The 12,210-nt window shown below is 43.1% G+C and overlaps 1 protein-coding gene across 5 annotated transcripts in view; it reads right to left on the bottom strand.

The window, feature by feature from the left end:
• TMTC4 (transmembrane O-mannosyltransferase targeting cadherins 4) overlaps positions 1-12,210 on the bottom strand; it is a 69,850-nt gene that overhangs the window by 37,122 nt on the left and 20,518 nt on the right. The window lies entirely within an intron of this gene.

Here is a 12,210-nt window from a genome sequence, read left to right as displayed (position 1 = left end):
CATAACTTAAAAACAGGGTTTGGGCTTCAGACAGCACTTCTCTGTGGGCAAGAGTGCATTAGACAATACCTTCTAAATGGTACATATGTCCCCTCTCAAGGCTCTCCCGAGGAGGTGCCCAGGGCCTTTGGGAGGCACCATCATGAAGCCCTGGCCACAAAGACACCTCATGCCAGAGTCCCCATGCAGCAGGTACCTTCTTCCCAACCTACCAATCACCTGTGAGACCATTCTGATGAGTCTTTTTGAGAACTCCCACTGAGACTGCAAACAGTCCATCTGGTTTCAAGATGCCCCCAGTGGTCACTGCTGCTGTCATGATGGAGCTGCAGGGAAAGCCTCTGGGAATCTCCACTCCTCCTGGAACAGGAGTTCGGGCCCTCTGGACACCAGGTGGCTTAGAATGGATCTGCTCTGCTCCCTGTGGGGAACAGCTCCAACCTCTACCAAAGGGTGCACAGCCACTGACAGAGCTGGCGCCTATCTAGCACCTGGGGCAGGTAAGACATAGACCAGGCTGGGCTGCCAATCTGCACGGGGGCTTGAGCACCAACAAGAAGCCAAAACATCCCCAGACGTGTGAACACTGTAAGAAGCCGGGCTGGGCGGCAGCTCGAGTAACCACCGCTGGTCCCTAAGTGGCCTCCTGGGAGCAGGGTCTGGCTGTACATTGTCTGGTCGGTGGTGTGTGCAATTTGGGGGCCAGAACTAAACTGCAAGGGAGGAGAGGGAAGCTGCATGGATACTCCTCTCTGTTGTGAAGCCCTCATTCTTTATCTAAATAAATAAGCCAACATATAAAAAAGACATCGGTATCAGGTGGGACAAAAGCGAACTTTCTCGGAGAATCCAATTGGTAGCTCACCTGGCATTACTCGGTTCAATTCCACTTAAAACTAGAACTCCCGGTCTGAATGCCTATGGCTCTACGTAAGCATCTGAATGCCAACTCTGCCACTCACTGTGTGACACTGGGCAAGTGACTTTCACGGTCTCAAGGAACTCACCCATAACGTGAGGGCAACATTACCAACCTCAGGATATATTTGAAAGGAAAAAATTACAAAGGAACACCTGGCCATTTTTGTTAAACACTCATAAAGAATGCTTGCAAATGCAAAATACACCTCTATGACAACACATAAGAAATTGACAAGTTTCTGAGAAGTTCTGAAATGAAGAATTGGGGTAGAGGAGGAAGAAAGTTTACTTTTAGTCTTACTTTTCATTACATAACCTTCAGTACTCTTTACATTATCCTAACCATGTGCCTGTATTAAAAAACTATGTTAAAAACTAAACATGTTAAAAATCACTTGGTATAATGCTGGGACTACAGAAATCATTTAATTAATGTTTGTGGCACTTGGGTTAGTCAAACCTGGTCAGCTTAGAGGGAGATCCAATTTCCAATGGGGCTTTGATGCAGTAGTCAAGGGGGTGGCTGATCAGCCAAAATCTGCCAGACAACTGGATAGTGTAAAAAATACACCGCGAGCTCATTAAACTGCCTGCTTGGGAAATTAACAAGTGTTTGTGTGTGTCCTGCAGACCCTGCATGGAGGGATAGAAAAATACTTGTGAATACTTGAGACAGAATCAGCAACACCCCAGGATGGAAGGCCTTCCTGTCCCCAAAACAGCCAGTGCTTTCTGGTTTGGGGGTGGGAGGCGTTCTTTTTCTTCTCTTCTTTTTTTTTGAGACAGAGTCTCGCTCTGTTGCCCAAGCTGGAGTGTAGTGGCCGGATCTCGGCTCACTGCAAGCTCCGCCTCCCGGGTTCACGCCATTTTCCTGCCTCAGCCTCCTGAGTAGCTGGGACTACAGGCGCCCACCACCACGCCTGGCTAATTTTTTGTATTTTTAGTGGAGACAGGGTTTCACCATGTTAGCCAGGATGGTCTCGATCTCCTGACCTCGTAATCCGCCCACCTCGGCCTCCCAAAGCATTGGGATTACAGGCGTGAGCCACTGCACCCGGCTGGGAGGTACTCTTAACCTCAAATGCTCTACATTGGGGTTGAAACCCTGTCAAGATGAGAAGGCCTGTCTCCAGCTGGGCCACTGGCTCTCAATAAAGCATGAGCAGGACTAACTCCTGACGTGCCCAACACCTGCAGCTTGCAGGACCAGCTACACGGCTGGCCTGCTAGGACAGCCTCCTCACTCCCACACAGGCTCCAGAGGCAGCAGAGAGTCTGGTCCTTTCAGCTTTCTGGGGGAAGAATCTGTGTATCAAATTTCTAGATTTAAAATACAAACAAATGGAATAGCTATTATACAAAAAGTTGACTTGGCTATTATAGTTGAGGCACTTAAAAGCTTTTCACAAGGCCAACTGATCAACAGGAAAGCCTCTTAACTGAGATCCCATTGTCGCATAAAACACAATGAACATTCTTTTTTCTTTTTTTTGAGACGGAGTATTGCCCTGTCACCCAGGCTGGAATGCAGTGGCGTGATCTCACCTCACTGCAACCTCTGCCTCCTACATTCAAGAAACTCTGTTGCCTCAGCCTCCTGAGTAGCTGGGACTACAGCTGCACACTACCATGCCTGGCTAATTTTTGTATTTTTAGTAGAGATGGGGTTTCACCATGTTGGCCAGTCTGGTCCTGAACTCCTGACCTTGTGATCCATCTGCCTAGGCCTCCCAAAGTGCTGGGATTACAGGCATGAGCCACTGAGCCCAGCCTGAACATTCTTGTTTTATGACTTCCAATTATCTCTTTTGCCTTCAGGATAATGGTTCCTCTTCTGACTGTGGCTTTAAAGGCCTTGCTGAAGTGGCCACCACGGGCCCTCTCCAGCCCCTCCCAGCACACACTCACTCCAGGCCCACCACCACTGCCCACTTGCAGGTTCTCACCTGGGTATGCTTACTGAGTTCCCTTGGGGCAGAACGGTCCTGGCAGAATCCTACCTAATCAATAAAGCTGTTAAATGTCACTTATGCTGTGACATGCCAAACTCCGTCCTCTCAGGCAGGTCTCTGCAATTCACTTGTTTCCTTCCTTAGTTAAAAGAGCAAACACCCCTGCTGTATGCACAGCTGACTGCCCCTGTGAGCAGGTGAGCCCGTTCACCTCTCCATGTCCCTGACTGCCCCCCTAGATTAGGTTAGGCCCAGCTGTGGTGCTCTAAACTGCCCTGATCACAGTCTATCAAAAATTCCTCACGGAGTTTATTGCCAGCACTTGATTTTCTATCATTCCCGAGTCGAGGTTCTCTCCATCTTGGCATTAATCACATGTGGGCTGCTTACTTTTTGTGGAGGGTGGTTGCCCTGTGCGTCACAGGGTGTTTAGCAGTACCCCAGCTTCTACCCATCAGAGGCTAGTGGCACCACCCCCCACAGCTCCCCTCAGTGGTGACAAACAAAAATGTCACAAATATTGTCAGATGTGAGTAGGGGCGTGGGGAGGGCAGGAAATCCCTCCCAGTTGAGAACCACTGCCCTAAACCAGTGCTACTCACAGGTGTGTGGTTCACGAACCTGCACCTGGATCTTGTTAGACTCAGGCCCCACTGAGATCTGATGAATCAGAAATTGAGGCTGGGAACCAGTAATCAGCCTTTAACAAGCTTTCCAGGTCGCTCTGGTGCTCCCTGAAGGGAGGGTGCACACCCTTGAGAGTAAGCCTGCTCACGGCTGGACGGCTGGCACCACGCCTGGCTCGTAGGAGCAACTAAAAATTATTCTGACTGAATCAGCAGGCCTGACTGACTCTGGAAGGGCAGTACATGTTCAGTAAGTGAAGTGACTATCTACTGTATCAAAAGGGGTGCAACAAGCTTTGAGCTCCCGACAAATCATGGAAACGCAGGGGTCAACACTGCTTCTTAGAGGCTGTGCATCATCTGTCTTGCAAGGATGGAAATGCTGGAATCCCTTCCAAGATGCTTCCAGCAGGGGGCCACCTGGTCTTGACTTGAGGAACTTCAGTGATGGGGATTAATTTTCAAACCACAACCCGTTTCATTTTTAAACTCTGGGTTGTTAGATTATTCTAAATGCTGAGCCCGAGCCAGACTCCCTAAACTTCAGTCTTAGCTGTGCCCTTCAGCGCTGCTCCAAGTTGTTCAGGAGGCATGGAGCCCATAAGCCAGGCTCCCTCCACTGAAAAGCATTACACATGAGTATACTTAGATCCATCAAGCAAAGTAAGGATCATTTTATTTGCAGAAAGTAATTACTTTCTATGTATCTAATGCCAAAAGATCACAATAAGGAGCCATGACAACAACAAAACCCTTTCAAATTACACGCAATTCCAACTTGAGCACTTACGGATTTATTGTTTCATGTGGGCATTTGCTACCACTCATTGGCAGATAAGTATTGGCAGGCACTAAAGCTTTAAAAAAAATTACAGCCAAATAACCCAAAAGCTAACAGATTGATGAATTATTTTAGGCTATGATTTTAGGGCCACAAGCTTTAGGGGGAGAGCACAGCGTCCAGCTTACAAGTTCATGCCAGAGCCTCTGAGAAGTCCAGGCCTTCCGCCACGTCATGAGAGATGGGGGACTTTGTCCACTCAGTCTCAGGGTACAGCCCAGCCCCTCTTCCCATGACACATTTTCCGGAGTCTGGGTCAAACTACCTTTAGGATTTTCTCCTATTAGCAGTTTATTTGCAAACAAAACCTTTAATTATAAATGACCTGATTAATTACCACGGGATCTCATCCAGAGATAAACGGGGCAAGAGACCCCGGGTCCCCGCTGGCCACTCTAGACCCAGCATGAGGAGATGGTGCCATGGCTGGGCTCCATCCATTGTTTTCAAGTTGACTAGGCGCTCAGCTCCATGGCTCACTAGAAACCAAATGGACACCCTCCACCCCACCCCATCCCACCGACTTGTTACCTGAACTGGGTTTTTGTAAGCTTCTCTCACTCTCAGAATCTGTGTTGGTACTTCTCAACTAAACATAATACATTCCCCAATGTAATAGTCTCTGTTCTTAATTTCAAAAGCAAGTTCCTTGATTTTACATTTCTGCCTAGAAAAAAGGAATTATCTTGTATTTTTACTTGACTGTAACATAGATTACTTTTCCTCCATGGACTGGGAGGCCTTTGAAAAGGAAAACATTCCCAGTTCCTTCATTAAAAATGCCCAAAAGACGGCTCTTGAAAGCACCCTATTAACACAAAGCTAAATTATGACACAGACAGGAAAGTGATGGGCTCCTCTAGAATTCCTCTAGATAAGAATTCTAGATATTCCTCTTATCTAGAATTTAAAATGGCTTTCTCCTTATAAGGCTAAACCAGAGACTTAGTTGAAAACAGAAAAATAACAACTAGAAAACACGGCCTTCAGGTTTACCGATAACCTTCTCCCTAATCTCACCTCATAATTTCACCACATTCTCAAACTCTAAACCCCACCTCTCCCGTCCTCTATTGCAATTCTGACAGAAGAGTCCTACTGTTTTTTCTTAGACTTCCGATTTCGCTTCAAACACACCCAGCATGAAAAGATATGAAAGACGAAGGTAACGTTTCTTTGCTGAAGAAGTATCTTCAGTCTCAGCAATTATTAAATATTAAGTATCACTTCTCAAAACTGTGGCAATTTCAGACCAAAGGCAAAAGCTCAATGGTCAAAGATAAACCGAGTGAGCACCACATTCTAGACCCGCCATGGTCCAAAAAAGTAATAATTACAGCTAACGAGTGCGTGAAATGTATCTAGACCCAGATGGGATGTATTAGTGTGGAATACACACCCGGTTTTGGAAGCTTAGTATGAAAAAAAGATGTGAACATTTTCATGTTTTTATATTGATTACATGTTGAAATTATAATTTTGATCTATCAAGGCAAATCAAATATATTATTAAAATCCACCTCACCTGTTTCTTTTTAAAACGTGGCTACCCCAAGGTTTTCAATTCCGTGTATGGCTCCTGTTGTATTTCTATTGCATGGCAGTGTCTAGACCATGTGATCAAAGACCCAGCTCACAGGTGACATAGTGTGGACACTGCTGTTTGTATCCAGCTCTGTCCTTGAAAACTCAGAAAATACAAAATGAGTTTGCCTACTTAAATCCAACTCTTTCTCCAATCCCTACCAGATTCGTCACTTGACAATTTTTGGTGTTTTTTTGTTTTGAGACAAGGTCTCATTCTTTTGCCCAGGCTGGAGTACAGTAGCGTGATCACGACTTACTGGAACCTTGACCTCCCAGGTTCAAGCAATCCTCCGGCCTCAGCCAACCAAGTAGCTGGGACCACAAACACATGCCACCAGGCCTGGCTAATTTTTAAAAAAATTTTATTTTTGTAGAGAAAGGGGGTCTTGCTATGTTGCCCAAGCTGGTCTCAAACTCCTGTGCTCAAGTGATCCTCCCACCTTGACCTCTCCAAGTGCTGGGATTATAGGTGTGAGCCACTGTGCCCAGCTGCCACTCAATATTTTATCCAGAGTCATAAGACGAAGCATGCACACAACTTTGAGTTCCCCAGAATCTAAATTGGAAAGCTTAACATTTTAAAACCATTTCATATAAATGAAAGGGGTCCTCTTTATATATATGCAGTATATATGTGCATGAATGATAAACCAAGGCCAGCCCACACAGCAATGACAAAATATTTCCACTTTTGGAGGTGAACAAAAAAGGCCTTACAAAAATTCAAGTGAAAAACTAGCTCTGAGGGTTTAGATGGCCCAGACTAGTGGACTTCTGGAAATATGACCTGCTCCACCAAAGTTTGGCCCACATAATTCCCCAAATTAAGATTTATTTTAAGCCTTAGTTTGTGAAGGTGACTAATGATAATAATTATCAACATATAATCTAGAGGAATTTAGACTCTGTGCTTTTGTGGCTATGTTCTTATACAGTAATAAATGCAAACCATTATTTTATTTCCAAGTTTGAGCATTTTAATGACAACTCAGACAGGTAACAGTAGTCCACCTTGCATATAGTGGGCACTCGATGAGTATCTGTTGAATCAATAAATAGTTTTATTTATTTCTACATCTATCAGAGTCTTACTATATTACATTTTTCTTGCAATTATGACATGTAATTTAATACCCAAAAGTTAATCATTTGCTCAGCGTGGACAAATACTGCCAGAATTCAGGTCTTTTCACTTTTAATCTTTGAACCCCTTCATACTGGAAGAATCGCCATCATTAAGATATTCTTCTTTAAAATGAATAAATAAATAAATAAATAAAAATTACATAAGAAATATTTAAAAACCATGGAGAAAATCAATAATTTTCATTTTAAATTTAGAAGTAACTGTTAAAAACAGTACATATAAATTCTGAGTGGCAGATGTCACCTTCAGCACAGCTGCACTTACAAAGATTTTTATTCAGAAACATCTTCCCCAGATTTAAAATTCTAACTTGTACATGGCTCTAGGTAAGCGTCTGAGGACATCACTCTTCCCCAGCATTCTCCGTCTCCTCTCCATCAAGATTGTTACATTTCAAGTACCAATGACCCAGGAGAGGATGGGAAAAAAACAAAAACCATTTGGACACCACGCTGCCTCTCTCATCCTTTAAGAAGACAACTTGCTCTAGGATAATTATGCAGCATTAGCAAACATCAATAGTTTATGATCCAGAATTGACTAGAGACGTGCCTAGGCAATGTTCTTCTCGTTTCAGTATCTTGTCTCTAGCATCTAAGAGAATTCACTCACTTGGGTAAATGGAGGCAAAGGCTAAGGGAGTGAAGGGAGCGCAGGGAAAAAAATGCAATGACAGAAAGACACTTGTCAGTGCTAACACCCACAAGTGCCAGCAGATGTGATCCATTTAATGAAGCATGTGCCTCGGATTTGGCACTCCTTTCCAGTGGGAAGATCTCCTTTCAGAAAAAGCATCACATTATACAAGTTACCCCTCTCCACCACTCTATGCCTGGCATCTCTGCCGCTCGAAACTGGCACGTCATGTTGTGTGTGGGAACCACGCCACCCCGACAGGTGGCCGCGACTCTCTCTCTGCCAGAGCAACACAATGAGCATCAGATTCACGTTCCAAAAGCTGGAACGACTGAGCCGTGCTTCTATGCACAGAATGAAAGAAGTCAGGCTTGCTGCTCTAAAACACGGATCCATTTGGGGGAAAATCAAGCAATGAAGGAACCAAAGAAACAGGGAAAAGAGAATCTGCATGACTCCCACCATCAGAATGCAGTCAGCAATGGCCCCAAATCTAAAACCAAGTGTCCTATCGGACATGAGTTAGCCAACTGCCCTATTTTGTAAGCAGTGTGATTCTAAGTCAAAGAAAAACAGGTGTCTTTAATCAGAATGAAAATACGAGGGAATGATATCCCAAGAGTAAGAGTTATCCCATTTTAGTGCCTGAACTATACAGCTTAAGGTGAACTATACAGCTATAGAACTATACAGCTTAAGGGAAGCTATACAGCTTAAGAATAACGGAGATTTGAGATCCTGCCTTTGATACTATGAATAATAATTTAGAACTTAAAATGATTGTTCTAGGTATATAGAAAATCCATCCCCCTCTGGAAAAGACTCTCTTCTCCCCACTATAAATGAGATTAAATTTCTCCTTTTGGTCTTAACTCCCATGAAACAAGTATTTTAAAGTATTAGTTTGGAAACGAAATTGTTTTGGCTATTCTAGCGCGTTTAATGTGCAGAGATGATCTGTTTCCAATCTGAAATACCAGGCTTTAAGAGAGATGTAAATACAAGATGCCTCATTGTAAGAATAACACTTTTTGTTTTAGGCATTCAGAAGTAATACCCAGTGTGCCATTGATTTCATCTGACTTAGTGTTTTGTTTTGTTTTTTCAAGAAAATGCATGCTTCCTTTGTAAGGACACCTACTTTTTAAAAATTCCGTTGCAAAGATCTTGCTAGACATTCTATTTATGCACCAAAAAAAAAAAAAAAAAACAAGAGGCAGAGTCCCAGAAATGTTATGTGAGTACATTTTTCATTTTCTGAAAATACTAGGATTCCAGAGATTAGGACAGGATTGCTTGTGAATAAACTCAAGCAGTTAAAAATTGTCCAGAATTTTATAACAAAGACATACCATCCATAAAAAAAGTTAATGATGTTACCAAAAAAATGCACTCTCTGAAAGAACTTATTAACTAGTTGAATCATTAATTTTAGAGTACTTAATTTTTTGTTCCCTTATAAAATAATATTAAATTTGTTCCTCTGATGTTAGGCCTTTCTTTGAATTTATGTTCAGATCCCAGAAGTACAAAGACCAAGGTTACTTTAAACTTGAAATTTAAACATTAAATGGCAATATTATTTGTATCTCAATAAACAATGGACTTGTCTACCACAAAAGAGTTAGTTTTTGTTCTCTGCTGAACATTTATAGACATGGGCACTTGGAACAAGAAATCACCATCGCAATGACAATAAATACATGTGTTTACCACTCAGCTTTTTGTACAATTTGTACTGACTAGATAGGGTAAAATAAAAACATGGCTGGAGGCTGAGGCAGGAGAATCGCTTGAACCTGGGAGGCAGAGGTTGCGGTGAGCCAAGATTGTGCCACTGCATTCCAGCCTGGGCAACAAGAGCAAAACTCTATCTCAAAAAACAACAACAACAACAACAACAAAAAACCACAGAAAACAAAAAAACAATGCTGGGCATGGTGTCTCAGGCCACAATCCCAGCACTTTGGGAGGCCAAGGTGGGCGGATCACTTGAGGTCAGGAGTTCAAGACCAGCCTGGTCAACATGGTGAAACCCGTCTTTACTAAAAACACAAAAATTAGCTGGGCGTGGTGGCGGGTGACTGTAGTCCCAGCTACTTGGGAGGCTGAGGCAGGAGAATCACTTGAACCTGGGAGGCAGAGGTTGCAGTGAGCTGAGACTGCACCACTGCACTCCAACCTCGGCAACAGAGCAAGACTTGGTCTCAAAATAAATAAGTAAGTAAATAAACATGTGACTGTTTAAGGTATCTCAGACTCCAAAGGAACAGAGCTCTAGATCCAAATGAAAATATATATACACCTGAATTTTCATTAGGATCAAGAGCTCTGTTTTGTTGTACTGAAAGAAATTTAATAGAAGATGAAGGAAATAAGTAGAATAAAGGCCATGGCCTCCCATTCTGCATAAACACACCATGAAAAGAAAGGATCCTTACTGAGTGCCTGCTATGAGGGGTACAGGAAGGAAAAAGTCAACAGGAAAGGAAGGAGAACTAGAATATTCTGCTCTGTAGACATTCTGAATCACGGAAGCTTTATTTTAATCAAAATACACTAGAGTTACGGTAAGCCCCTCAGGGGCATGACCTTTGTTGTTCTAGTCTTTGTATCCCCAGCACCGGAAACCGGACCTGGTACAAGAAACATCCTTAAAGTCTGATTAACTATTGGTGATGGAATGAATGACTAAAATCAATAAGCCTTTCTACTATTTTAGAACAGAATCAGAAACCACGGCTTTTCATGAACACGTTAACCAGAATTATTTTTGCATATGGGACTCTTACTGCTTCTTCTCTGTAAAGGTATTGTTCATTTGTAGAAAGTTTTCTCCTCCTAAAAAAAGACTCTTAAGCACCCTACGATCTTCACTGAACATTAACATGATGATGTTCAAGGATTATTCCAAAGAGTTGTCATCTATCAACAAAGAAGCACATTCTATTCTTAGCATGTTTAAAAAGGAGTATGGAAAATCAGAAACAGAAAAGTTACTAAAAACAGAGCCTCTGCTAAGACACTAGGAGAGGCTCCACAGACTTCATTAGCCCTGGTTCTGGGGTTGATCACACAAAGGGAACTTTGGGAGTTGTGAGGAGGAGGGGAGAGATGGGCTGGCAGCGTGAGAGGCTGTTCTGATGTCGCTGGGCCAGGGAACGAGGTGGGTGGGGCTGGGTATCCAGCCCTGAGGTCCTGAAGTGACAGAGGGTGGGTCTCAGGGCACAGAACCTTGTTGGGGAGGGGTCAGAGACCTGCTCACATGTGGGACACAGGGGACTCCCCCAAGTAAGCTGGTCACCGTGTGTCTAAGGCCCTCTCTCAAGAATCCAGGCGGCTCTGCGCCTCCAGGCCTGCGATGGAATTGAGGCAGAATCCAATCACTCCGGCGGAAGTCTGGAAGCGATGAGTGGGAATGGAAAATAGCAGTGAAAGCCAATTCCAAATGATAGAAAAAGCAGCTCGAGGATGGGTGTTTTAAACTGTCCACTTTACACTGCCGAGAAAAACTGTGATGATCCGTTAACTCAAAGCCTGCCAGGGCAGGTGGGCACCATGAGGGGACAGGAAGGACACAAAATGCAGGATGAACAATCAGTTTCGGGGTCAAGACACCAAGGCCTGGATGAGCATAAGATGCAAACTACTGTCGTTTTGTATTTTCCAAAGACCCAGTAAGCTGTTGGTGCCTGCAAAGGCCCAGAGACCAGTCTGGAGGCGACTCCATCGGCTCCATTGAAATCAGTGCTTTCCTTTTCCTCAAGAGGGTTCATGTTAACAAGAGAACAGATCCCATGAAAGGGGCAGCTGCAGACAAGAGGTCAAGAGAAAGCATTCTTCAAAGGTTTCCCAGTCCACCCATCTGTCTTTTAACTGCCCCAAGTAACTTCAACCAAGTCAAAATCTATGAAAAGGTTTCTGCGGAAGACACATCTACCACTGCTATCGGTTTGCAAATGCAAAAACGCCCAGGTTAACGCTCTCAAAAACATCTACAAACTTAACATTAAAGTCCTCGTAATTTCCTTCCAATTTAAAAATAAACATTATAAATGCTAAAAGAACGTTACCAGATAAACAAGAAAGGTCATGTTGGTACATACAGTTAATATCTTTATGTCAGTATTGAAATATACTTCGCCTACTTCTCGTAAGTCAAAGTGTTAACTAACTGAACAGCCATCACACATTTCAGTACCTTTAACTTTGGTATTGGTTTCTTGCCAAAAGCCTTATAAAAAAAGTATCTTTTGTATGGATACTTGAAAATAATTTTATAATTTACAAATGTATCCAAAATCTACATGTAATATATATAAATATACAAATTTGTGAATTAAAACAGAAAAGGTTAGTAAAAGCTTCCAGAAAAAGGATATAAAATATCTAGCCTTTTCACTTTTCTGTGAGAATACTCCATTAAAGGAGGCCAATACATGTATCTGTTCACCTGAGGGAAGAGTGTTTCGTATCATGATAGCTATTTCATTATTTCAC

The sequence above is a fragment of the Piliocolobus tephrosceles genome, chromosome X (genome assembly GCF_002776525.5).
Source record: "Piliocolobus tephrosceles isolate RC106 chromosome X, ASM277652v3, whole genome shotgun sequence".
In the NCBI taxonomy this organism is placed as follows: Eukaryota; Metazoa; Chordata; class Mammalia; order Primates; family Cercopithecidae; genus Piliocolobus; species Piliocolobus tephrosceles.
Note: the sequence above shows the minus strand (reverse complement) of the source record. Positions and strands in the feature narration are given on the sequence as shown.